This window comes from Chiloscyllium plagiosum, unplaced genomic scaffold (assembly GCF_037043375.1).
Source record: "Chiloscyllium plagiosum isolate Xiang-an unplaced genomic scaffold, Cpla_swu_hap1 HiC_scaffold_39, whole genome shotgun sequence".
NCBI classification, from domain to species: Eukaryota; Metazoa; Chordata; class Chondrichthyes; order Orectolobiformes; family Hemiscylliidae; genus Chiloscyllium; species Chiloscyllium plagiosum.
The window spans coordinates 13,281,005-13,306,644 of NW_028270177.1; the positions used below are offsets into that span (position 1 = coordinate 13,281,005).

The 25,640-nt window shown below is 41.9% G+C and overlaps 1 long non-coding RNA gene across 1 annotated transcript; it reads right to left on the minus strand.

The window, feature by feature from the left end:
* Nucleotides 1-493: 493 nt before the first annotated feature.
* Nucleotides 494-24,768, minus strand: LOC148138628 (uncharacterized). The gene is made up of 4 exons (XR_015753799.1): nt 24,560-24,768; nt 7,832-7,893; nt 7,546-7,662; nt 494-1,247 (listed from the first exon to the last, which is right to left on the minus strand). It is a non-coding gene; the product is annotated as an uncharacterized LOC148138628 (long non-coding RNA).
* Nucleotides 24,769-25,640: the final 872 nt, after the last annotated feature.

The window sequence follows — 25,640 nt, forward strand, 5'->3', positions numbered from 1 at the left end:
CATTTTCTTCCACTGCTTATCAGATTTTTACCCCTCAAATTTAGCAAGGCTTCTTCACCATCTTGAGGAGTGGGCATGCTCAAGTGTTAGACCGAAGCCTGTGATTTTGAACTCTGGGACATCCTGTCTCTCTAGTTCACAGATTTCTGACAGGACACCTCCAGATCACTGCCTGATTCAAGTTAACAAGAATGGTGACACGTCCCCTAATCTCCCTCTACCTCTGAACTTGTGAATCTTGTCCCCCTGGTGATCTGATGCAGCATTGATGCTGGTTATAAGAAAACTACTGTCGTCTACTGCCCTCACAGCTTGAACCACAGGTTGGGGCAAATATCTTGGGAAATGAAAGCAGCAGCCACAAAAAAAAACGGGAAACTAGAAATTCCCACATGCATAAATAATCATTATGTTAGTCAAATTGCCCTGGCTTGTGCATTTTTTATTCATGGTGTGCTGCACATGGTGTGATAATTTGTGAGCTTTACAAAGAAGGGAGATAAAAAAAAATTGGAGACAGATTTAATGACATCCTTGAGCTACTTCATATACATGTACATCAGGCAAGAGGGTGATGGAGCTTGGGAGGAATTTTAGTTGCCAAAGTGGAACACAATGCCTCGATTCACATTCACTCCCATACTAAATCTACACAGACTTGGGCTGAACCAGGACAGGCATAAAACATTATGAGCAGCACAAATCAAACTGTGTAATAGAGGGCTCATTGGCATTCATGCTGCGTTGGCTTGGAGGTGGGGAGAGGGGGTTGGTGGGCTTCAGTAAAGCTGTTTTAAGTTGGTGTCAGTTCTTAGCAATGATGTACAAGCGATTAGGGAGTGATCTTCTCCGCCAATTGCCTTGGCCATTGTTCATGACAAGTTTCTGGAGAAGGGAGGAGTTAGCTTTCAAACCAGGGGCGATGAATCTTTCACCAAACAAGAAAGGAGCCTTTTACCCACTCCAGACAGGCAACTTCCATCAGGTTTCCTGTTGCTAGGTGCAGCCTGAAGCGTGTGAATTCATGTGGTGCTGAAGTTGGCGGGGAAGAGAGAGAGAGAAAAAAACTCTCCATTGAAGGAATTGGCTGGTCCAGGAGCAGACATCTCTTTTTCAGCTTTGATTGACGTTTAACAGCCAGCCGTGCTTTGAGTCTGGACTTGGAGGCTTCCTGTTGTCTTTCGATGGGAGATCAGATTGAGCAGCATATTGAGAGCTCTCAGCATCCTCGCCACACTGAGGAGTGACTTTTGATAAAAGGAGAGGGAGGGGAGTCAGCAACTGCTGTCTCTTTCACACACATGCACATTTTGACTTATACAATCCATCCACTTTCATCCCTTCTCTGCCTACTGCACTTGCTGATATGCATATTTAATACAATTCTTTATGTATTTTTGAAAACTTGTTCTCAAACTCATTATTGATTGTTAAAAATCTTAGCTGTCAACAAAAGTAAACTCACTTTGGTCACACTTTATAATATTACTTTGAGGCTTTATTTGTTTCTGATTGGAATGTGTTTGAATTTGATTCCAATCGTTAAAAAAAGTCACTGAATGCTGATCTGCTGTTATACTTTCCAGGCAATAATCTTCCACTGGGACCTGGGACAACTGTAGAAATAGACAAGTGATGGGGAACCTAGTTGAAAACATCTTAAATTAGTTTTCAAGCCAAATTATTGACAATAATATCTACTTAGAACTTCACAGGTTTCAGTAATCTTCTGTGTATGTTGCTGGTTTAGTAATCTCAAAGCTTAAACTAATAATCAAGACTTCATACCCCTCCGTGACACCTTGATAATCTGAATTCTGTTTTAATACATCTAGAAATAAGGAACTGAAGCCAATAAAAGTGATCATAAAGCTAGCAGATTGTCAAATAACCTAATTCGTTCACTACTGTCCTTCAGGGAGGGAAAATTGTTGTCCTTACCTTGTCTGACCCATGTATGACTCCAATCTGACATCAATATAATTAACACTTAAGTACCATCTGAACTTGTACTCAGAATGAGCAATAAAAGACATTCTTGCCGGTGATATGCACATCCCAAGTATATATGTTTGAAAGTAGTTTGCATAAGATTTGGGAACAATTCTTTGGTCATTTTGCTTCTCTCACGAAATTTTCGCTACCCGTAAATCTCCTTGTTTGACTGTTGCCTTTTGTCCCAAAACAAACTTGATGATCTTTTTCTGGATGTTTGTGACGGATCCCGTGGGAGAGACCAGCCAGTACCACAACATGGTGACGAGCAGCTGGTTTCGGATCAACACTCACACCTTGCAAGACAATGCTCAGAGCTGTCCTGTCTAGCATTCATCTTGTGCTTTAAACCAAAGCATCCTTCACATCAACACATTTGAACATGGAGGCTAAGGACAGAATAGGGATGTTGGACAACATGGAGCAATGGTTCCAGCAGATCTCATTGCCCTATATGTGACTTTTTTATCTTGCTTCTACCTGTTGTATTAGGCTGTCAACAAAGACATTAATCCATGGTACATCCTGTATGGGCATGAAGTTTGACATCACGCAGTTACAGTTACAATCAGGACTACACATATCCTCAAGCAAATTAGTATAGTGCAAAGCCAATCACATTTTCTCTGTGTGATAGTACATACACAGTCCATTGTCACCAAAAGTTTGACTAAGATACCCTCAAAATTGTTTTTAAGTTTATTTTCCTTTCATTATGTCCTGGTGTTATCCCAGATTCCACAGTGGGGGTGGAGAGATCCTGCTTGGCAGCAAAATCCATTGTTTCTGGGCAACCCCAGGGGCATTTGCATCCAGGTGATCCTGATATGCTGCGGGGTGCAAGTGAAAACCTCCAAAGACTGGCACAGGGGATGCAGAGTAAACATGGAGGACCTGTCCACAACTCAAGTGCCCAGAGGGGGATTTTTTAATGGGTCTGTGTGTGGTTCCTCCTTTAGCTATGTGCCTCTTCTCACCACCCTATCCCCTTGAGAGGAAGGGCATCTTGACTCCCTGTTCCCATGCCTTCAGTCCTGACGACCAATGGCGAAGGTGATGACGTGTAGGTTTGCTAACAAGTCCACAGAGGCAGCCAGAAGATTGCATACACCAGGCACAGGCAGCTGCACCCCCATAGTTTAGCTGTGATCCTTCAGCCTCTGATAAAAAAAATAATTGCCTCCCACATACCTGTCTGCCACTTCCATGCCTCCCTGTGTACGTGGATGACGTCCCTGGTTGCCAACACCACAGGGTCCTCTCTTGCCTGGGCTGAGCAGGAGCCTGGTCTCTGGCAGTCAGCTGATTGTCAGCAGCTTAGAAAGGTTCTTCCTCAGCCAACTACAGAAATGTCATAATGAGATGCTCACCAGGATTTGCTCCCAGACTTTCGAAGTGAGTTTGTTAATGGGCCAGCACAGTTTCTCAGTAGTTAGCACTGTTGCTCAGGGACCTGAGCTTGATTCCAGCCTTAGGTGACTGTGTGGAGTTTGCATGTTCTCCTAGTGTCTGCGTGGGTTTCCTTCTAAAGACCAAAGCTCTGCAGGCTGGGTGGATTGGCAGATAAATGCAGGGCTACAAAGATAGGGTGGGGAATTGGTGTATAGGATGTTCTTTCGAGTGTTGGTACAGACTTGAGGGTCTAATGACATCTTTCTGCACTGTAGAGATTATATGATTCTATGGTGGGAGGGTGGAGGAGGCAGTATTGCCAACAATGTTTTCTCTGAAGCTTCAGAATTCTTTTCCTCAAAAGTTGAGCAGCTGCTTCTGGCGGAGCAGGACCTTTCTCTGCAGGTGCTGTGGCCACTCGAACAGCAGTTATAAACCACAAGGTCCAAGAGAAAGAATGCATTGAGGCCAGTGGTTTGAACTGATGTGGAATGATTGACGCTGGCTGGGGTTAATGAGAGAGTTTCTGTGGAATGAAGAGTGGTGATTTAATGGGATGCCAATGGCCTTACCACTAAATTATTCATCCACAGAGCCAGGTAATATTCCAGGGATCGAGGTTGAAATCTTGCTGTGGCAGATAGTGGTATTTGAATTCAATAGAAAGTTTGGGATTAAGAGTCCAATGTTGACAATGAAACTGTTGTTGATTGTCAGAACAACATATCTGGTTAAGAGACCTGGGTGGCAACGTTTTCATGCAGAGGGTGGTACATGCATGGAATGAACTGCCAGAGGAAGTGGTGGAGGCTGGTACAATTGCAACATTTAAAAGGCATTTGGATGGGTATATGATTAGGAAGGGTTTGGAGGGCTGGGTGCTGGCAGGTGGGACTAGATTGGGTTAGGATATCTGGTCAGCATGGACGGGTTGGACTGAAGGGTCTGTTTCCGTATTGTACATCTCTATGACTCTATGACTAATATTTGCCCACTGAGGTATTACAGTGAAGTATCTTGGGTGTCTGTACATGCAGAAGGGGCAATACTCCTTCTGATTTCAAACAAACGTGTTGGATTATAATCTGGTTTTGTCTGTCTTCTGACATTGACAATTCCAGTCCAACACCGGCACCTCCACATCATGGCTACCATCAAGTCCAGCATGGAGCAGGGCTTAAGGCTGGTCATAGTAATCACCAATCAAACCCCAAGATCATAAAGAAGTAGGAGCAGAAGTAGGCCATTCAGCCAGTCGAGTCTACCCAATTACAGAGTATGAAAACATTGGAGTCAGAAACAAGTCATATTTTCCCATATAAAAATCATTGCTGTTTTCATTAATGTGGAGGAGCCGGTGTTGGACTGGGGTGTACAAAGTTAAAAATCACACAACACCAGGTTATAGTCCAACAGGTTTATTTAGAAGCACTAGCTTTCGGAGCGTTGCTCCTTCATTACCACCTGATGAAGGAGCAGTGCTCCGAAAGCTAGTGCTTCCAAATAAATCTGTTGGACTATAACCTGGTGTTGTGTGATTTTTAGCTCTTTTCACTGGTTGTGAAACACTTGAAACATGGTATAAAGTATGATTTAAATGTAAGATTCTTCTCAAGAAACTCATGATAATTTCCTTCTAGAGTTGAAATTATTTGTGAAGGAGACATTTTATTAAAACGTTTCAAATTGCCCAATAGTATTAATTATGAAATGTTGCATTTGTACAGCAAATCTTATGTATTTTTAAACATAGAAACCCACACAAATGTAAAAAAAAGAGGCAATTGCCTCCTATGCCATTCAAAAGGATAGTGAATGAACTTGTACATGAACTCCACTTAACTGCCCAATTTCCATTTCCACAACACCTTTTGACTGCACTACCTATGAGCTCCACCACATCGAAGGGCAAGTGCAGCAGACACATGGGAACAAGCTCCACTGCTGATCACACAGCATTCTAAATTGTAAATATATCAAATGTAAAATACCAGAGATATTGTAAATCCAAAATAAAAATGGAAAGAGCTCAAAATATTCAACAAGTGGGTGAGACATAGAAGTACTGGTCTGGTAAAAAGCCATCAACCTGAAACATTGGGCAGAATCTTCTGGGCTCGTCTGGAGCTATTGGTAAGGTGGGTGAGGAACTTAACTGGATAGGAGGCAAAATTCCTGCTTCCCACTGATGGGTTAGAGTTTTGCTCTTTAGGTTGCAGAACCTTTCAGGAGGGTCAGCTTTCTCAACCTTTTAGAATAGATCCAATTCCCTACAGTGTAGGATCAGGCCCTTCGGCCCCAGAAGTCCACACCGGCCTTCCAAAGAGTAACCCACTCAGACCCATTTTCCTCTGAGTAATGCACCTTACACTATGGGCAATTTAGCATGGCCAATTCATCTGACCTGCACGTCTTTGGACTGTGGGAGGAAACTGGAGCACCCGGAGGAAACCCACACAGACATGGGGAGAAAGTGCAAACTCCACACAGGCAGTTGCCCGAGGCTGGAATCAAACCTGGGTCCCTGGTGCTGTGAGGCAGCAGTGCTAACCACTGAGCCACCGTGCCACCCCACATGGTGTGCTAATGAATACTTGTTGTGTTCATTAGCACACCATGAATACTCGTTAATAGCCTTGCCTGCTGGATTTGCCAGTCAACGTGCAATTTTGTTGGCCTTGGGGACCACATATGTTCACACATAAAGCTATTTGGATCAAGTCTGTACTTTGTGGGTAGACTTCTTCCTCCAAACTCCAATGAGTACAACAATTTTCTATGATCTTTGTCAACATGCAGTTTCTTTGTGCAACCACTTACAGGGGTGCAGCCTCACCATGTCAACCAGCTTATGAAAAGTCTAAGTCATGTGCAGTCTTGTTTATTGTAGCTCTTGAAGTCTAAGGACTGAAGGCTAATTGGGCCCATGATCCTGCCCAAATCAGACAGCCACACTTGCTGATGCCAATAAACCTGACCAGGGAAATCAAGCAGCATGCTGCTGAAAAGGGGGCTCAGCTGTAAGGAGGATTCAACAGAAAAGATTGATAGAAATGTGGGCTGGATAGAAAGGAGTAAAAGGGAATTAAAGGCAGTGGTTATTGAGGGCACAGGAAGGATCCTGCTGAATGGGAGGAGCAAACTGGAATGCACAGCAGCAAAGTCACTGTGTAGGGGAAACTGGGAAAAGAAAGGTTGGGAGCTGTTTACTAAGGGTGGGCAACACTGGATTAATTAAGTGTATGAGAAGGGCAATCAAGCAGGTGAACTGAATAAGGTGCGATGTAAGGATTAGACTCTGGAGCTTGGAATCTGGAAGGGAAAGGAGTTAGGGGAAAAGCAGGCATACTAAGGGTAATAGTGAAAGGGACAATAGTTACAGGGGTATTAAAGAAGGACTGGGGGTGGCAGAGGGAAGGTAAAAGTCATCTCCATATAAATGTATGGGGAGGATAGGGGCTGTAGACTCAAAGGAACAGTTTACTCTAATATATCTTTCTCTAAATCAGTTTACAATATTGGGTCTCTCAGAATATGCAAATGGGGTAAGCCCCAGGTCTGTTTGCACATCTCCCTGCACAACGCAAATGTATCCGACTGAGGGTGTAGAGGCAGAAACTGAAAACCGAAAATACGATTGTTCAAGCTCTCAGTCAAAGGTTTTACACCGAAGGGAAATACTTACTGAATATAGGTGAATATGATCTTACAGATCCAAACATTAATATCCCAACCATGTCCTCTCATGCATTAACTTTTAATAAGACAGTCACCTAAGAATCACCAGCAGTGACAGTGGTATTGAGCTGGGATCTTATTCTACATATAAACATGAAGGAGCATTTACAGGTCCAACATATGAAAGTTAAGAACTTGGCGATGAAACTTATGCAAGTTGTAGATTTCAGGGTTGTGCCCTATATCACAGGGGATTAGGAAGATCACCAAGAGTCAGTTTGGACCACAAGCATGAAAAACATAAAGATCAAAGCCACAAAGATCTTGCACATGGCACCATCTACAAGATACATTGCAGAAATTCACCATGGTTCCTTAGCTAGCACCTTCCAAACCCACAACCACTTCCACCCAGAAGGACAAAAGGCAACAAATAGATGGAAAAACCACCCCCTATACATTCCCCTCCAAGCCACTCACCATCTTGACTTGAAAATATTTCACTCTTCCTTCAGGGTCGCTGGGTGGAACTCTTGTGGTAGTTGTTGCAGCATTGCAGGACTGTAGCAGTTCCAGAAGACAGCTCTCCACCACCTTCTGAAGGGAATTTGGGAATGGGCAATACATGCCAACAACATACACATTGATGACATTTCTTCACAGATTAGTAATTCCACACCAGATATTTGACCAACTTAACCAGCCAACTGCATTAGCTTGAATAACATTAAGAAGAAGGAGGAGGAGAAAAAAGATTGAACAATACCTAGAGAAATAGAGGCACGAGGTTCACTCAGGGGACTGTAGCTGTGGATGAGGAAGCAGTACCTGAAGAGGAGAAACAGGGTATTCAGCGTTATTGAGCACTCCAAGCAAGAGGATATACTGTACTGAGAACATTACGGGTGAGTGAAGGCAATGCTAGAGGCATCTTCACTTGATTAGGGAATGTGTCACTTACATTTGGCACCTCCTGCAGTTAAATCTGTGGTAGTGTAACTTTAGAGGAAGAGCTATTCTTGTGGTGCTGAACACCACAGCTCCCATTAACATTCCAAGCACCGGGTCCTTTCAAAACTCAAATGGGTACATGTGTGGTATCTCCCAATCAGCAAAACACAAGTGTATTCATGAGCTCACCAAAGCTTTTCACAGGAATGAAAAACAAACGCTTGTGGTGCCCAAGCCATTAAATTGTAGCGATCACTGGGTTCCCTCAGGTACAAGGGAACTAACTGCACACTTAGGGATGTTCTCAGCTCCATGATATCACTCAGCCACATTCCCGAACAAGACAGAATTTCGCTCCCTTAATGTACACCTCGTTTTTGACCACAGAAAACTACATCTGCAGATATGGACTCACTATCTAGGGAGTTGCCACAATACATACATCCTACACAAGTCCCAGGTTCTGCCAATGTTTGCCTACCACATCATCGCCAAGGCTTGATTGAAGGTGACAAAGGTAAGGCTAATGACACCAGCGCAAAATCCTAAGGCTGATACTGAACAACACTACAATGCTGCTCATGCCATCATTGAACAGGCAGTTTGTCTTACGAGGATGTGCCTGTACTGTCTGGGCCTATCAGAGGAGCATTCCAGTACTTACTGCACAGTGTCCCAGAATAGTGATTGGTCGCTATGCCCTGCCCTACCTAGTTCAATGATGGCAGTGAATTTAAATGAGGGGAGATGAAAGAGCAAGCTGCCTCCTCAGATTAGGAAGAATGAGAGTTTGACAGAGATGTTCAGGGAGCCAACATTGCACTGAGATGAGGCTACAGGCCTAATGATGCTAACAGTGGTTAGATTTGAGGGTGAATGATGTTATATTAGCATGTGTGAACACTGTCAATCATGAAGCAAACATGGCACTGAGAGATTTCTGTTCTCAAGGGAATGCTTGTTTTACTATTTTAAAACATCATACTACTTTACTCAAATTATAAGTCAATTTATTCCCTTTTACACCAACAACCTCCTGTTCAATTTTCTGTTGAGAACATTAGCATGAAGTTATGCAGGATTACATCAGAGTTATACATTTCTGAATCTACGCTTTGTTCACAAGAAGCATTTGTTGATCAGTGAGATATAGAGAGGATAATCTACACTGCTAGACTCCTGAAACGGAACTGAATTGAAACGTTCCTACTTTCCAGGGGTTGTGTTTTGCTAACCAGTCTACCATGAGGAACCTTGTCAAAGGCCTTACTGAAATCCATATAGATCACGTCTACCACTCTGCCCTCATCAATCCTCTTTGTTTACTTCCCATCCCTGATCCTTCTGCAGAACATTTTGTCACGCCTGCTATGTGTGAATAAATGTGTGAGTATTTAAAAGGGGTGTAGTTTGAGTTTGCATATTAATAATCTGATAATTAATTATCTGTTTTCTTAAATTTTAGAGAATAGGCTGGTTCTAACTTTTGCTTCCTTATTAATTGATGAAACCTGATATGAGTTTTTTTTGTCTTAGGTATAGAATCCCTACAGTGCAGAAAGAGGCCATTTGGCCTACTGAGTCTGCAACAACCCTGCGAACAACATCCCGCCCAGACCACCATAACCACACATTTATTATGGCTAATCTGGATACTACAGAGCAAATTAGCATGGTCCCAATCCACGTAACCTGCACATATTTGGATTGTGGAAGGAAACCCACACAGGCAAGATAGAATGTGAAAACTCCACACAGTCAGTCACTCGAGGCTAGAATCAAAACTGGGTCCCCGGCACTGTGAAGAAACAGTGCTAATCATCATCCCATCCCTTGTGTAGCGGTCAAAGTCAGGCAAAATAATCATTCTGGTGATTAAATTGGTTATTTACACATCTATGACTTTCGTGAAATAGTGGAGTTTGATTTCCCATCAAGGTCATGACAATGAAGATAGAGAGGTCAATCTCCTAGCTGGGATTGGTCACTTGCTGGTTCCACTGCTTTTCATCATTTATATAAACATAAGAAGTATAGTTAGTACGTTTGCAGATGACACTAAAACTGGAGATGCAGTGGACAATGAAGAAAGTTACGTTAGAGTACAATGGGATCTTGATCAGATGGACCAATGGGCTGAGTGGCAGATGGAGTTTATAATTTCAATAAATGTGAGGTGCTGCATTTTGGAAAGGCAAATCAGGGAAGGATTTATACACTTAATGGTAAGACCCTGGAGAGTTTTTCTGAATAAAGAGACCTTGGAGTGCAGGTTCATATTTCCTTGACAATGGAGTCACAGGTAGACAGGATAGTGAAGAAGGCGTTTGGTATGCTTTCCTTTATTGGTCAGAGCATTGAGTATAGGAGTTGGGAGGTCAAGTTGTTGCTGTAGAGGACATTGGTTAGGCCACTTTTGGAATATTGTGTGTATTTCTGGTCTCCCTCCTATAGGAAGGATGTTGTGAAATTGAAAGGGATCAGAAGAGATTTACAAGGATGTTGCCAGGGTTGGAGGATTTGAACTACAGAGAGAGACAAAAAAGGCTGGAACATCAGAGGTTGAGGGGTTAATGTATAGAGGGGCGTGGATAGGGTAAATAGACAAGTTCTTTTCCCTGGAGTGGAGGAGTCCTGAATTAGAGGGCATAGGTTTAGGGTAAGGGGAAAATTTTAAAAGAGACCTAAGGGCCAACGTTTTCACCCACGGGGTGGAACATGTATGGAATGAGCTGCCAGAGAAAGTGGTGGAGGCTGGTACAATTATAGCATTTAAAAGGCATGTGGTTGGATACATGAATAGGAAGGTTATAGAGGGATTTGGGCCAAGTGTTGGCAAATGGGACTAGATTAGTTTAGGATAGCTGGTCGACATGGACAAGTTGGACTGAAGGGTCTGCTTCCGTGCTGTATGTCTCTATGACTCTATGACTCCATGTGCATTACCAGTAAGAAGAATATGGTAAGGAGGATGTATAGAGTCAAAGGGTTCTGATTGAAAGGTGTTTCAGTGTGGTCAAATAACCAGAGTTGATGCAAATCAACAAAACATAATATGATGTGTATGCCTGAGATACCTATGATCTGTTCACCTTGATGTCATGTTTTGTGGCGGTGGAGTTGTCCTTAGGGAAATGTCATCAGCTGGGCACATTCTCCCAATTGCGGTGAAAAGTCAGCAACCAAGTACCATGTGGGCTGCTGAGCATTGTATCTCCTTTTATGTTTTGAGTGTGAACCCTGAAAGATGTGTGAGAGGTATTAACACTGTGTTTCAAGTAGGGCTCCACTATATTAGATTAGGTTAGATTCCCTACAGTGTGGAAACAGGCCTTTCGGCCCAACAAGTCTACACCGACCTTCCGAAGAGTAACCCACCCAGACCCCATTTCTCTCTGACTAATGCACCTAACACTATGGGCAATTTAGCATGGCCAATTCTCCTGACTGGCACATCTTTGGACTATGGGAGGAAACCGGAGCACCCAGAGGAAACCCACACAGACACGAGGAGAATGTGCAAACTCCACACAGACAGTCGCCCGAGGCTGGAATCGAACCTGGGTCCCTGGCACTGTGAGGCAGCAGTGATAACCACTGAGCCACCATGCCACCCTACTGATAGAGTGACAAGCATTGAGTGCTCTGCCAGTCCTCTGGGAAGAGGATACACTACCATTACATCATCTCATTCATCAGGATCTCTCGGTTCCTGTCAGAGAATCATGGTGTCACTTTGACCTTTTCCAGCAACTTCACACTATGTCCATCACTGAGCAGGGCACCGTCAGGATGCCAATGCCCACCCAGATGTTCAGTTGCCTTTTCAAAATGGCATGGGCATAAAGGAGGCTGGTCTTTCAGTGGATATCCATTGAGTGATAAGTTGTTCTTGTGCAGAGTAAGCTGGGGGTGAAATTGGACATGAGGGATTCTATAGGGCCAGGATAAGTAGTTAATAAGGTGAGTTTGGTAAGATGGTCACCTTCGGGTGACCATCCTCCAAGGCGGACTTCGGGACAGGCAGCAGCGAAAGGTGGCCGAGCAGAGGCTGATAGCTAAGTTCGGTACCCATAGGGAGGGCCTCAACGGGGACCTTGGGTTCATGTCACATTACAGGTGACCACCATTGCACTATACACACACAGACACTCCTACACACACACATTCTCACACACGCACACACACAGGCACTCCTATACATACATACTCACGGACACACATATACACAGATGCGCACACAGACACCCACACACACCCTTACAGACACACACACTCCCACACTCACACATGCACCCCCACACAGACTTAAGACACTCTAAACTCACTACACACACACACATACACTTTCTCACACTCACAACCCCCAACCCAGACAGACACACACACACAGACAGACAAAGACCCACATGCACACATATATTTTGTGGGGTGAATTTGTACTTGCAGGGTTACATTGTACTTTGCTCAAAAACTGCATGCATTCATGTAGAACTCTGAGCTCAAAAACTGCATGAATTCATGTAAAACGCCATTATCTCACTTTTTAGATTAGAATCAATCCAAACATCATGGCATAGACAGAGAATGCAGGGGGCTAAAACCTTCAACATATTGTCTAGCTAACACCCATTGTTACAGCTAACCTGAGAATGCAACTTTTTAAAAAAAGGTTTTGTGATTTACACATGTAAGAAGTGAAATTATCATGGTATTCAAACAGTTGAAAGCCTTAACAGACAATCAATTTTTCAATGTATAATTTCAGTTACATCATACTGTAAGTTTTTGCTATAAATTCTGTGTGCTACGATTGAGCCCTCCACTACCACCTGATGAAGGAGCGATGCTCCGAAAGCTAGTGTGCTTCCAATTAAACCTGTTGGACTATAACCTGGTATTGTTTGATTTTTAAGTTTGGTAAGATACAACAAGACCTCACAGTAAAAAATGTCAATACAATACACATTTAACCAAATAAATGTAAGATTCAGCCCACTAACTCAACAGAGACCAAAGGTCCAACCTACACTTTGCTTGACCAGTTTGCCTCGGTGTCATGTTAGATAGTGTGGTCACACTTGGAGCAATATATTATCTCCACATGCCTTTTCTGTACCGTATTGTTATAGCATTTGCTTTTTGTTTGCAGCTCCAAACAGGCACATCTATCATCATCATCAAGGGTTCTCAGTCTGTTGGCAGATCCTTGATTCATTATCAGCTGATTCGTCAACCTGAACTGTTTCCTTGACAGTACTTTGTCAATCGGTTTGGGTTCATATCACATTACAGGTGACCACCATTGCTCTATACACACTGACAGACACTCCTACACACACACACTCTCACATGGGTTTGCCCATTGCTTTTCACCCTCAGGGACAGGCCGAGGAGGCAAGTCCCAGGTCAGCTACAGCCAGAATAGGAACGGATCCTGTGCAGTTAGCTTTATTTCAAAGGCCACCCAGCCAGCTCAGCTAACTAGCATCCCCAGACAAGTCTGGTATCCACAAAAGGTCAAGTCACCACAGATACTAACTATACTCTGAAGGATTTTGTGACAAAAGTGGTTTAGGTTTTGGAAATATGCATGAAGAAAACAACGAATGGAAAGAGGTAGACTCTGTCAGTATCTGTATTGGTTTTCCCACATGAGGATCTACAAATGTCAGGCGCTCTTGCTAAGTAAATTGTTGCGAAAAGGCAACAGGCCTGACCAGTCCTGAAGGAGTTAAAAGCTCCAGAGAAAGGCCTGGTGCAGCGCAGGCAATTATTCTCAGGTGAACTCCCTTTTCAGCAACAGTCGGCATGACATGAAATCGATCTAATCGAATGCGCTTGGCTGAACAGTGCCATGTCATTCGATCACTCGGCCCCTCAACAGCTGCTGAAACTGTGAGCATTGTTAACAAAATATACAGGTTTGACAGCTGATAGAAAACGAGTGGCCCCCAGTGGCATACAAGCAGCACGCCCCTCCAGGTTGACTGTTGCAATCTGAGATCACTAACAGCTCAGGTGAGTGCATCACACAAAGGGAATAATTAGGGCTAATTATGGGCTCTTGAAGGTGACCCTCATTAACCAGCTGTGGAAGGCAGTGGTACATTTACTCAACCTCTAATACTGCCAAATTGCTTTGATTGTTGGGCAGTGTTAGAAAATTTCACAATAATTGGCAGGCCAAGTAAAATGGCTCTGTCCAAAGCAACATCATGGGTTCTTGCCTTTCTCCCTGTCTTCAGCACGTTTAATCTTTTTAGCTGTTCTCTGAAGCTATGGACCCACCATTCGATACATAATCCATCATCCTTGCATCTTTCCTCTGCTGACATGAAGGCCCATCACAGTTTCCCACTCATGTTCTTTTGAAAGATCAAAACTAAGAAGCTGGTTAATCACGTTCAGCTTTCCTGTTTTCCCTCCAAACCTTAGTGTTGCCTATGCCCTGCTTCTTCATCAAATTTATTGACAACACACTCCATTCATTTTTCATGGCACTATGCAGCCAAATAGAGGGAAAGAGGACTGTTTTCCTTTGATAAATGCTAAGGTCCTGGGGAAAATGAATTTAGATCATTGAAGTCAGTTCCCAGTGAGTGTAACTTCACGGTACAATTCAATACACTAATTGCCCAGGAGGATTAGTGAGTTAGGAAATAGAAAGTGAAAATTTCAGGCTGAACTTACATGAATATCCGCTTTCAGTCAATCTCACTGACAGCATATAGCGGGAAACCTTAGGTGTACTTGCCCTGTGTTTTTATGGCTGACCAGAAAACAGCCTTTAGCACCTACACTTGTCATTTAATGAGACATGTTCCAAAGAGGTTGGGCTTCCAATTGTGAATGCAATTTTGTAAATCATCACATTCTTCATGGCCCAGTGCAGCAAGGGGATATATCTTAAGATCATCTTTGAAGACAAGAGTCCTGCAATTGTCCCAGCCTAAATTCTAACAAATAGAATTTAGCTATCATTTTTGAGATCCTCATCATAATTCCTATGTAAGTCTGCTGACTCATTCACACTATTTAGACAATATTCTACATTCCTGTGTCCCAAGCTGTAAGTTCTGCTTTTTCCAATTTTGCTTATTACTTATTTCGTGCTCCCTCCACTCCATCAATGATGGCAGATAATTGAATCAGCATATTCCTACATTGTAGAACTCTTTGACACTCTGCCATCTTCCTAGCCACACTTCAGGTATTGCTATTATTTTGTAATAGTGTCAAATTTATATACTACTGTACAAAATAAATCACATCATTTAAGTTGCTCATGTTTCTGTGTATTTAAGAAGCTCCCACCAAACCATTCCAGATTTTCTTCTCTGACAGGCAATCCTTCTTCTGTCTCTTGTCTTCAACCTCTCTTAATCATTGCAATCTACATTCTGTTTTATCAATACGACATCTTTGTCAGATTTTATTGTTCCTCTTAAGTTCCTACATCCTGCACACTCTTTTTTCCTGACTACATCCTGCATGGAATTAATTGCACTATCTTCTAATCCAAACTTACTTAGTTCAATCTCGTTACAAATGTGCATCAATCTTTATTCCAAATGATGAAATCCAGCAGTTAAAAAAGTAGTTCCAATCAGGTACAGAGACACAGTCATCAGTATAGCCCTTCTTATTTCTGCATCCTTCCTGATGAATTTACCAAATGGCTCAAAGCACAGGCAAACAGGAAAGAGTGTATGTACCATGAAGTCAAAATGGGCAAAATTGTCATGATCCTGAAATCTGCAGCCTTGGTAAAATGACACTAAACACAAAACTAGGTGTTTGATAAAAATAATCACTGCAATTAAAATATTACAATTTAATCCTTAGAAAGACTTACCTAAGAATGATGAATCCAATTGTTTGCTCTGTGATGTATTAGATCAAGGGAAAGACTCAAATAGCAAGACTGTGAAAATGTTAACATAGTAATTACAGAATTCAGCACTCTTCAAGATCAATGTTGAGTATAATGATTGTAAAGTCCATAACTCAGATTGATTACATACCTGTTTTGTTTTATTCTGACATGAAATGTGGACATGACAAGACCAGTATTTAGAGTCATAGAGTCATAGAGATGTACAGCACAGAAACAGACCCTTTGGTCCAACTCCTCCATGCCAACTAGACATCCCAACCCAATCTAGTCCCACCTGTCAGCACCTCGCTCATATCCCTCCAAACCCTTCCTATTCATATACCCATCCAGCTACCTTTTAAATGTTGCAATTGTACTAGCCTCCACCACTTCCTCTGGCAGCTCATTCCATACACGTACCATCTATTTCCCTACATTCTATATCTTCCATGTCCTTTTCCACAGTAAACACTGACGCAAAATACTTGTTTAGTATCTCCCCCATCTCCTGTGGCTCCACACAAAGGCCACTTTGCTGATCTTTGAGGGGCCCATTTTCTCCCCAATTACCCTTTTGTCCTTAATGTATTTGTGAAAACCCTTTGGGTTCTGCTTAATTCTATTTGCCAAAGCCATCTCATGTCCCCTTTTTGCCCTCCTGATTTCCCTCTTAAGTATACTCCTATTGCCTTTATACTCTTTTAACGATTTACTCGATATATCCTGTCAATACCTGACACATGCTTCCTTCTTTTTCTTAACTACACCCTCAATTTCTTTCATCTTCCAGCATTCCCTACACCTACCAGCCTTTCCTTTCACCCTAACAGAAATATACTGTCTCTGACTCTCATTATCTCATTTCTGAAGGCTTTCCATTTTCCAATCGTCCTGCGAACATCTGCCCCCAATCAGCTTTTGAAAGTTCTTGCCTCATGCCATCAAAATTAACCCTCCTCCAATTTTAGAACTTCAACTTTTAGATCTGGTCTATCCTTTTCCATCGCTGTTTTAAAACTAATAGAATTATGGTCACTGGTACCAAAGTGCTCCCCCACTGACACCTCAGTCACCTGCTCTGCCTTATTTGTTGTCTATTTTAATTGCCTTTGGACTGATTAGCTTAAGAATTGTTGTGATTCAGGAGTAGTGTGTAGGCTAGACCAGGTAAGGATGGTAGATCCTAAAAGACATTAGCAATCCAGATTTTATCACAATCGACAATGGTCACCATGAGCTTAATTCCTTTTCTTACTTGATTTCAAATGTTACTACATGCCATGATGGGATGTAAAGACATGCCCTGAGAGCATTAGCCCTAGGCTCCTGACAGTAGTCCAGTGACAAAACTGCCATACCAACACGTCCCAAAATGATTTCCATCTCTACAGTGAAGACCTGGTATTCCCTGCAGTCAAATCAATAGATGATACTCACTGGGCTTTCACAAAGAGGCTGAGTTATTTTTTTCCCCCTAATGAGGGGCACTAGATCACAGAGTTATAAGGCATGGAAACAGACCCTTTGGGCCAACTCACACTTGCTGTCCAGGTTTCCTAACCTGAACTAGTCCCATTTGCCTGCATTTGGCATGAATGCCTATAAACCTTTCCCATCAATGTACCTGTCCAAACATCTTTTAAATGTTTTAATTGTACTCATCTCTACTTCCTCTGGCAGCTCATTCATATACACACCACTCTCTGCGTGAAAGATTTGCCCCTCAAGTCCCTTTTAAATCTTTCCCCTCTCACCTGAAACCTGTGCCCTCTAGTTTTGAACTCCCCACGCTGTAGAAAAGACCTTGACTATTTACCTTATCTATATTCCTCATGATTTTATAAATTTCTATAAAGTCTTCCCTCAGTCTCCTATGCTACAGGGGTAAAAAAAGTACCAGCCTCTCCTTATAACACAAACCCTCCAGTCTTGGAAACATCTATGTGAGTCCTTTTTGCACTCTTTCCAGTTTAATAACATCCTTCCTATAGCAGGGCAACCAGAATTGTGCAAAGTACTCCAATGTCTTTACCAGTGTCTACTACAGCCATAACATGACATCCAAAATCCTCAATTCAATACTTTGACCAATGAAGTCAAGCATGCTACATGCCTTCTTCACGACCCTGTCTACATTTGTCACCACATCAAAACTACATACCTGCACCCCAGATCTCTTTGTTCAACAATAGTCCCCAGGGCCTTACCACTAACTGTGTAAGTGCTGCTCTGATTTGTCTTAGAAAAATGCAACACCTCGTGTTTATCTAAATTAAAGTCCATATTCCATTCCTCAGCCCACTCGATCCAGTTGATCAAGATTTTACTCTTAAATAACCTTCTTCACTGTCCACTATGCCACCAATTTTGGTGTCATGCACATACTTACTAACTATACCTCATGTAAATCATTTATGTAAATGATGAACAACTGCAGACCCAGCACCAATCCTTGTGGCACACCACTGGTCACAGGCCTCCAGTCTGAACAACAACCCTCTGTCTCCAAATGTGAAGCCAATTTTGTATTCAATTGGCTAACTCTCCCTAGATCTCATGTTATCTAACCTTATTAGACAACCTACCATGTGGAACCTTGCCGATGGCTTTGCTAAAGTCCACATAGTCACCCAGTAGCAATATATAAGATCAGATAATTCTGTCAAAAATGGTGAATTGTGTTCAGGACCTTCTTGATTCTAGTGCCACAATAGAGAATTACTGAGTAATCCAGAGCTCACTTTACTTTGAAGTTTATTCTTACTGGAAGTCACTGCTATATTCTCCTTCATAACACTTCAAAACTTTGATCACTACATGTGCCACATTAAATCTGTGATCCAGAGTAATTAAGAACGCCCTTCACCACCTTTCAGAGAAAATGGCAACTTTCCGATACAAATATCAGGATTCTTCTAGTTTTCATTTTTTCCATTTATAACTACTACAATTTTTGAAACACTGTCCTTTAGCAGAATTAATAAATTAAGAGCATGCTCACTGATCCTGTGGATAGAAATACTGCCTGTTGTACCTACTCTATCCTTAATCACTTCTGGTTGGGGATAAGCTAGAAACTGTGGTGAAATATAGAGTTTTGGATGTCCACATTCATAACCACTAAACATCTAGTGGACAATTATGACAACAGTTCAACCTCTGTCAGTAAGCCTGGCTAAAGAGAGGAAAATTAACAAGAGTTCTCAAACCTGATTGCCACCCAATGATTTACACAGGAAAGTGTGTGCATGAATTCTGTGATGCCCATTGCATTAAATTGCTTGTCACCATTCTCAAGTCACAGCACATGCATGACACATGATTTGTTGGTCAAACTTCCAGCAGAGGGGTGTTGGCATACATGACAGTGCATCGTAGCAAGCAGTAATATCTTCAGGAGAAAGGGGAGAGAATTGGGGAGGTTTGGGGTGAGAGGGGGCTTTGGAGGTCAGGGGAATTAGTCATGGAAGTCCCATGTTTCACACCTTGTGTATTTGCTCATTTTCCAGATGCTTGCCATTTTCTCTTGGAAAGCAATAAAAGCTCAAAGTGTTTGAAAACTGGTGAGAAAACAATAGGTAATGAATGGCCCTTTCTTAGTCTTCTGGTGCCTTAACAATGGCTTTATTTTTCTGTTTGCTTTATGTGACATCTATTTTGTTGCTTGATTTGATTATATTTCCTCATAACAAAACCCTGAATCTAGTCATATTCTTCACTTGCTCTGTTTTTTTTCGTCATCACTCCCTCTCATATATCTTAAGGGGAGGGAAGCTAAGCGTGAGGGATAATCACAGCAAGTAATTAATTATGTACACTTCAGAATGGTTAATTCTAATTTCCATGGAGTCAACTAATCAAGTGAGGGCAGAGATCAACCAATCAAAAAATAATTGGGGTCAGTGTTATTATACATAGTGCCTCTTACCTATTGTTTTTAGCTCTGCTTCAAACTAACTGTGAATCTCTCATTCATTTTTGGTGCTGAATTTGAGACTCCTCCATTCAGAACATAAATGAGTTTTGTTTTCGTGCACGTTTCCGAAGTGAACCTCAGTGTAATGAACAAAATACAACTCTGTAACACAGGATTGAAGCTAGTCTCGCCCATGTTAGCAGTTAGCATTGCTTCTCTAATTATGACGTGCAACATATATTTCATTTCACACACATAATTTTTTTAGGCACTAAGGATTATAAGGTACAAGTGACAGAGGACAAATGCTTCTGAAAGATTAGCAGTCTAAAGATTTTGGATAACCTGTTCAGTAGATAGTGGATGTCCCTCCGTGGCTCAATTTATAAATTCACAGCCCATGGTGCATTGCACGGATTTTCCACATTAAGGTTGGCTCAACTGTGCAGCTTGAGGAAGTTAAAGTGAAGCCAGAGCTCCAGCTTCTCATTGCAGTCAAATTATTTTGTCTTTGCCGCCTGATACATTCAGGCTAATTAAACTTATCCATGTCATTTTACAAGCAGAGATCTAACTCAGAGACGACTTGAAGCTGAAACTGGAAATCTTCTAGAAGCCCCTAAAGAGCCTGTTTTGCATTCCTTTTTGGCTTTATTTGAAGAACAATCATTCCAATTATGCATCTCTTCAGATGCAGATATTATATTGCAATCCACAAGAGGGGAAGGATTTTCTTTCAGAACCAAATACTTGGCTCAAGAATCAGTTCAGCAAGGTATTGTCTTTCCTAATTCTTGAGATGTTTTTGCAGTCGAAGTGATTGATCAACTGAATTTACATTATCCATACATCATGTACAAATGTTGAACCCTGCAGCTGAGAAACATAGGGGTCATTTCTAACTTGTTATCAAACTTAGACCTGGTGTGTGGGTTGGCAGCTCATGACAGTGCTGGCAATCTACATGTCACAAGAACAGCAAATGGTTATGCATACCATTGAGTCTGACAAACCTCTGGATACAGACGAGGAATTTCCTATGGGCTAACCATGTCAGAGATTATGGGAGAAGTGGTCAGGCACCTAACTTGTAAAAAGCAGTGGCTGTGCAAATGCCATAGTGCATTATAGTTTCTTATGGCTAGAAATATCACCTACATTTAAGGAAGTAGCAGGAGTAGAGGGAGTGAGATGTAATCCAAGTCAATTCCCCTTGAAGTAAGTATTTAGGCCAGGCCTTTTCTGGTGTGGGCCACATTCTCCAGTATTAGTCACCAGTATTAGTTCACCAATATACACTCCAGCTTACACAACATGTCAGCCTCCACAGACATTGAGGCAATAGAGCACAAACTCCTGGCATCGAGAGTCTCCACCCCGAGTTCTAGCTTCCTCAAGAACATTTACCTTAAAAGAACTACACCGGACAAGTCCTGTACTAGGAACGTTGGTAAGTGGTGGAAATAATGGAAACACAATAGTTTTGGTGGTTCTCTCTAGAGTTAAACAGACAACTGGCGCAGCCCACAAGGAAGCAATGACACCTTTATTTCTCAACACTGTGTGTGCTTCACTGCTATACTGTCACTGGCACAGAATTGCTTCAACTTGAAAGTACTTAGTGAGTCACAAAATGCTACCATAGCAGCCAAATTACATCATGTATAGCACGTACATACAAAACAGGCCAATCAAGCCAAATCATCCCTGTCAGAGTTATGTTTATGCTCCACAAGGGTTCCTTCCCATCCATCTTCATTTAATCAGATAAGCACAACCTCCTACATTGTTTCCCCTTAATAGTTGACCATCACTCAGTACTCTCACTTATGGAGTCAGAAGGTTGTTGGTCCAAACCAATCCAGAGACCTCAACACAAAAATCTAAGTGATGTCCCGGTGCAGCACTGAAGGAGTCAGAGATGCCATCTATCAGATGAGATTCTAACCTGGCTGCCTGTTCAGCCTCTCAAGTGGATTCAAAAGATCCCATGACTTCGATTTGAAGAAGAACAGGGCGATATGCCTCAATCAACATCAACAAGAATAATTATTTTGATTAATATCACATTATGCTTTGTGGGGGCTTGCTGTTACCATATTAGCTTACACAGTGATTACACTTCAAATGTACTTCAGTGATAAGAAAGTACTTTGGAATGACCAGGGGCCATGAAAGGTGCTGTACAAATGCAAACTTTTCTCATGTGTTTACATAGTTTCTATCTGTGTTGTTTACCTCAATTACTTGTTATGCGACACAGTATGACCACTTTTTGAGTAAAGAGGGTTTTCCTGAACTCCTAAGTGGGGATTGTCTTAAATTTATGGTTCCAGAGATTGAGATTTGACATCAAACTCATGCTCAATTGATGTTGCTCTGGGCAAAAGGGGGAAAAAAAGATCGTTGAACACAAAAGACAATTGATTTATATTTCTTTTGTCCTATTTCTCGAAAAGCAGTCATATACAGCACTAAGAATGAAACATTGGGTTTACTGAAAACCAAGGCACTCGAAGGAGTTAAAGAATGGATAAATGTACTTGTCAAGTAGGAAAAAGGGAACACTGAGGTGTGGGTGGCATTCTTCGGTGTGTCAAAGAAAACAGATTAACACACTCCAGCAATTTAGTGAGATCATTGCTTGGGTTCAATTTAAGGTCTGGCAAGATGCTTAATGCGATCACATAAAGCTGTCCTGTCATTTTGGGAAAATAAAATGTTTGCCTTTATGCTGAACCATGAGTTCAGTATGTCCAGGTTTGGATCAAGTGTGATTGGGTGAGTGCTGTTACCCCTAATGTGGTTGAGAAATGATCAGACATAAATATGCATTTAAAGTAACAATTGCTCACTTGTCAGCTGAGTCTCACCTGACTGAAGTTTGAGTAGGCGTCAAAGTAGGTATCCAACATTTCTATCCATATGTACAAAAATGCCGGTAAAATGCAAAGATATGAGTCGTAGGCTCAGGAGAATTGAGATTTGAAAAACAAAAGTCTGAGTTTGAACAAATGATCCTTAAAGAACATCTTTTGCCAATAGTTTCACTTGGTCCTGAAAAATGTTTCCCACATGCTACCAGTGCCTCATTGCCCACACTCGACACCTTCAGCACTTTTGCAGCAAAGCTGAGAATTTCCCATTCCATCTCCAATCAATGAATGACTTTTATTGTTCCTTCAGCCCGAGCAGCTCACCAATTTTATTCTAATAATGTTCAACCGTGAACTTTAGACATACTTCACTCTGCAACTGCCTAATGCACATGGAAACCAAAAATCCATCTATGGAATAAAAAAGCAATAAGGTTTTATTTTAGAAACGTTAAGTAGCAAGTTTATGTATAGTTTTGGGGTTTGCATTATTGAAGCAGCAATTAAAAATTTGTAATGGAGTGGATAATTATAATGTAGAATTTTCTATGATAGATCATTGTTGAAGCATTCATTTTGAAGAGAAGGAGGTAATTATTGAGGAATATCAATCAGGGAGTCAATGAGGAGAGTGAGATTAGGCTACAAGACTCCTGCGAAGAAAAAAAACCAACATGGAGTTTTTAGATTAGATTCCCTGTGGAAACAGGCCCTTTGACCCAACATGTCCACACTGACCCTCCGAAGAGTAACCCATCTAGAACCATTCCCCTCTGAACAATGCATCTAACACTATGGGCAATTTAGAATGGCCAATTCACCTGACTTGCACATCTTTGGACTGTGGGAAGAGACCGGAGCACCTAGAGGAAACCCATGCAGACACGGGGAGAATGTGCAAACTCCATCTAGACAGTCACCCAAGGCCAGAATCAAACCTGGGACCGTGGTGCTGTGAGGCAGCAGTGCTAACCACTGAGTCACCGTGCCACCCTGAGTTGATGGGCTAAAATCACCTGCTTCTGCATTGTGATATTCTGTGGCTGTCTTTGTGACTCACTCTTCATCGCTCCCCAGAAGTTGATTCCTGCAGTACTGTTCACCTTAACAACATTCTTCCTGAGTGAACATTGAGCAGGAAGAGCAATATTTATTTCATCCAGTGGCATTACAGCTCAGCACTATCCTTCTCCTACATGCCTACTTTGGACAGGAGTAATTTGACAGTGATCCAACCCAGAAGCCCTGGGTGATTTCATACCATGCCTCTAAATCCTGTCATAATGCCAATTTTAAAGACCCAATAACCATGCAATGTTGTTGGTTTGGTTTACAAAGTTTGCACCTTTTTTTAAAACCATGCTGACACAGTATGACAATATTATTCAAAGTAAATTATCCCGATTCTGTGCAAAAGACAGGGTAAATGCTGTATGATTTGGTTAAATCTGCGATTTTTTAAAAATAGAAAATGCCCTCATCAAGCTGTTTGTGATAAAATGGCTCTGTTTACTGTGGGAATGGTTCCTGCATAGCACGGTGCTTTGCCAGTGTTACAGGGTCACGCTCACGTTTTCTCACACAAGCAAATGACAGGAAAAAAATGGACACCAGCCATAACATTGCAATGTGCAAATGTGCAGGGGGATTCTGACTGTGTTCACATGCACGATTGCATCTGAGAAAGGGTTAAAAGGGAGAAAGAATGCATTTGTGTTACGAAGCACTCAGATGGAATCATAGGCTGGACCGTTTTCAACAAAATGAAGCATCAGCTTTTCATAACAGATTGCTTGCAAAACCGTGCAGCTCTGGTTTTATCTCTATATGATTGTACTGCTTTGAAGTACAATCATTTTGGCTCAGCCTTACTGTCCAGTATCCCCAGCTTTCGTGGAAGTGCATCGTTCCCACGATCCCCTGTATTATGCGTCCGCAGCTATCCAATTGAGGCATGATGTCATCATAGTACTGTGAGAAAGTCCATTGTTCATGTTGAAATAAAGAAATCTTCATTGATGCATTGAAGAGTCAAGCCCGGGAAATAAAGGAAGAAAACATAGTACAGGATTTGTTTTCAATCTGTCATTTTAACTAAGAGATTACAATGGACTACACGTAATTGTAGCTGGCATGTTGCCAGGGGGGACAGTTTATGCCGACGTACCAGTTTCCAGGTCACTGTTCCCTGTTTTCACGTCTGTTCAGCGGGGCTAGGAACTGAGTCTTCTGTATCTCTTTAGGCCACGATTACTTGGATCCCACTCAAACAAAGAAATGTGTGGATTCTACACACTTCCTTATCTGGCTTATTTTAAACTTGTGAATTTTACGCTCAAGAGAAATATTAATGGAAGACTCGCCAATTTCAGGCATTTGATGTTAACATTAGATAGTCCCAAGCCTTGAACAGGGGGAGTTCAAGTAGATGGTAAAACCTCCTCACACAAACATTAAAAATAGACATCATACTATACCAGACTTCCTTAAGTCTTTCTGAGTCAAACTGAAAAACGAATGCCAACTTAGAACCATAAATCCTGTTGGCACAGAAGTAGGCTGTTTGGCCCATTGCAGCAGTACCAGCCCACTGACAGAGATTTCCAATTAGCCCCACTCTTTTCACACTATCCACAATTTATTTTCCCTTTCAAGTGCATCGGTTTCCCTTCTGAAAATTACAGTCGAGTTTGCTTCCTTCATCCTTTCAGGCATGATTTTGAATCAGTGCTATTTACTGAATTAAGAAACTTTTCATCTTCCTTTTTCGACTCTTGCCATTCATCCTCTAATTACTGACTCTAGCTGGTGGAAATAGATTCCTCCAAATGTAAGTTTGTTGATTGCCTCAAAAATGGGAATATCAGAGGGTAGCAACCTCTGCACCGTCAATCTAAACTGGATCCCATTCTCAACCAGGCTTGCTCCAGGCCTCTATCAGACTGACTCAACA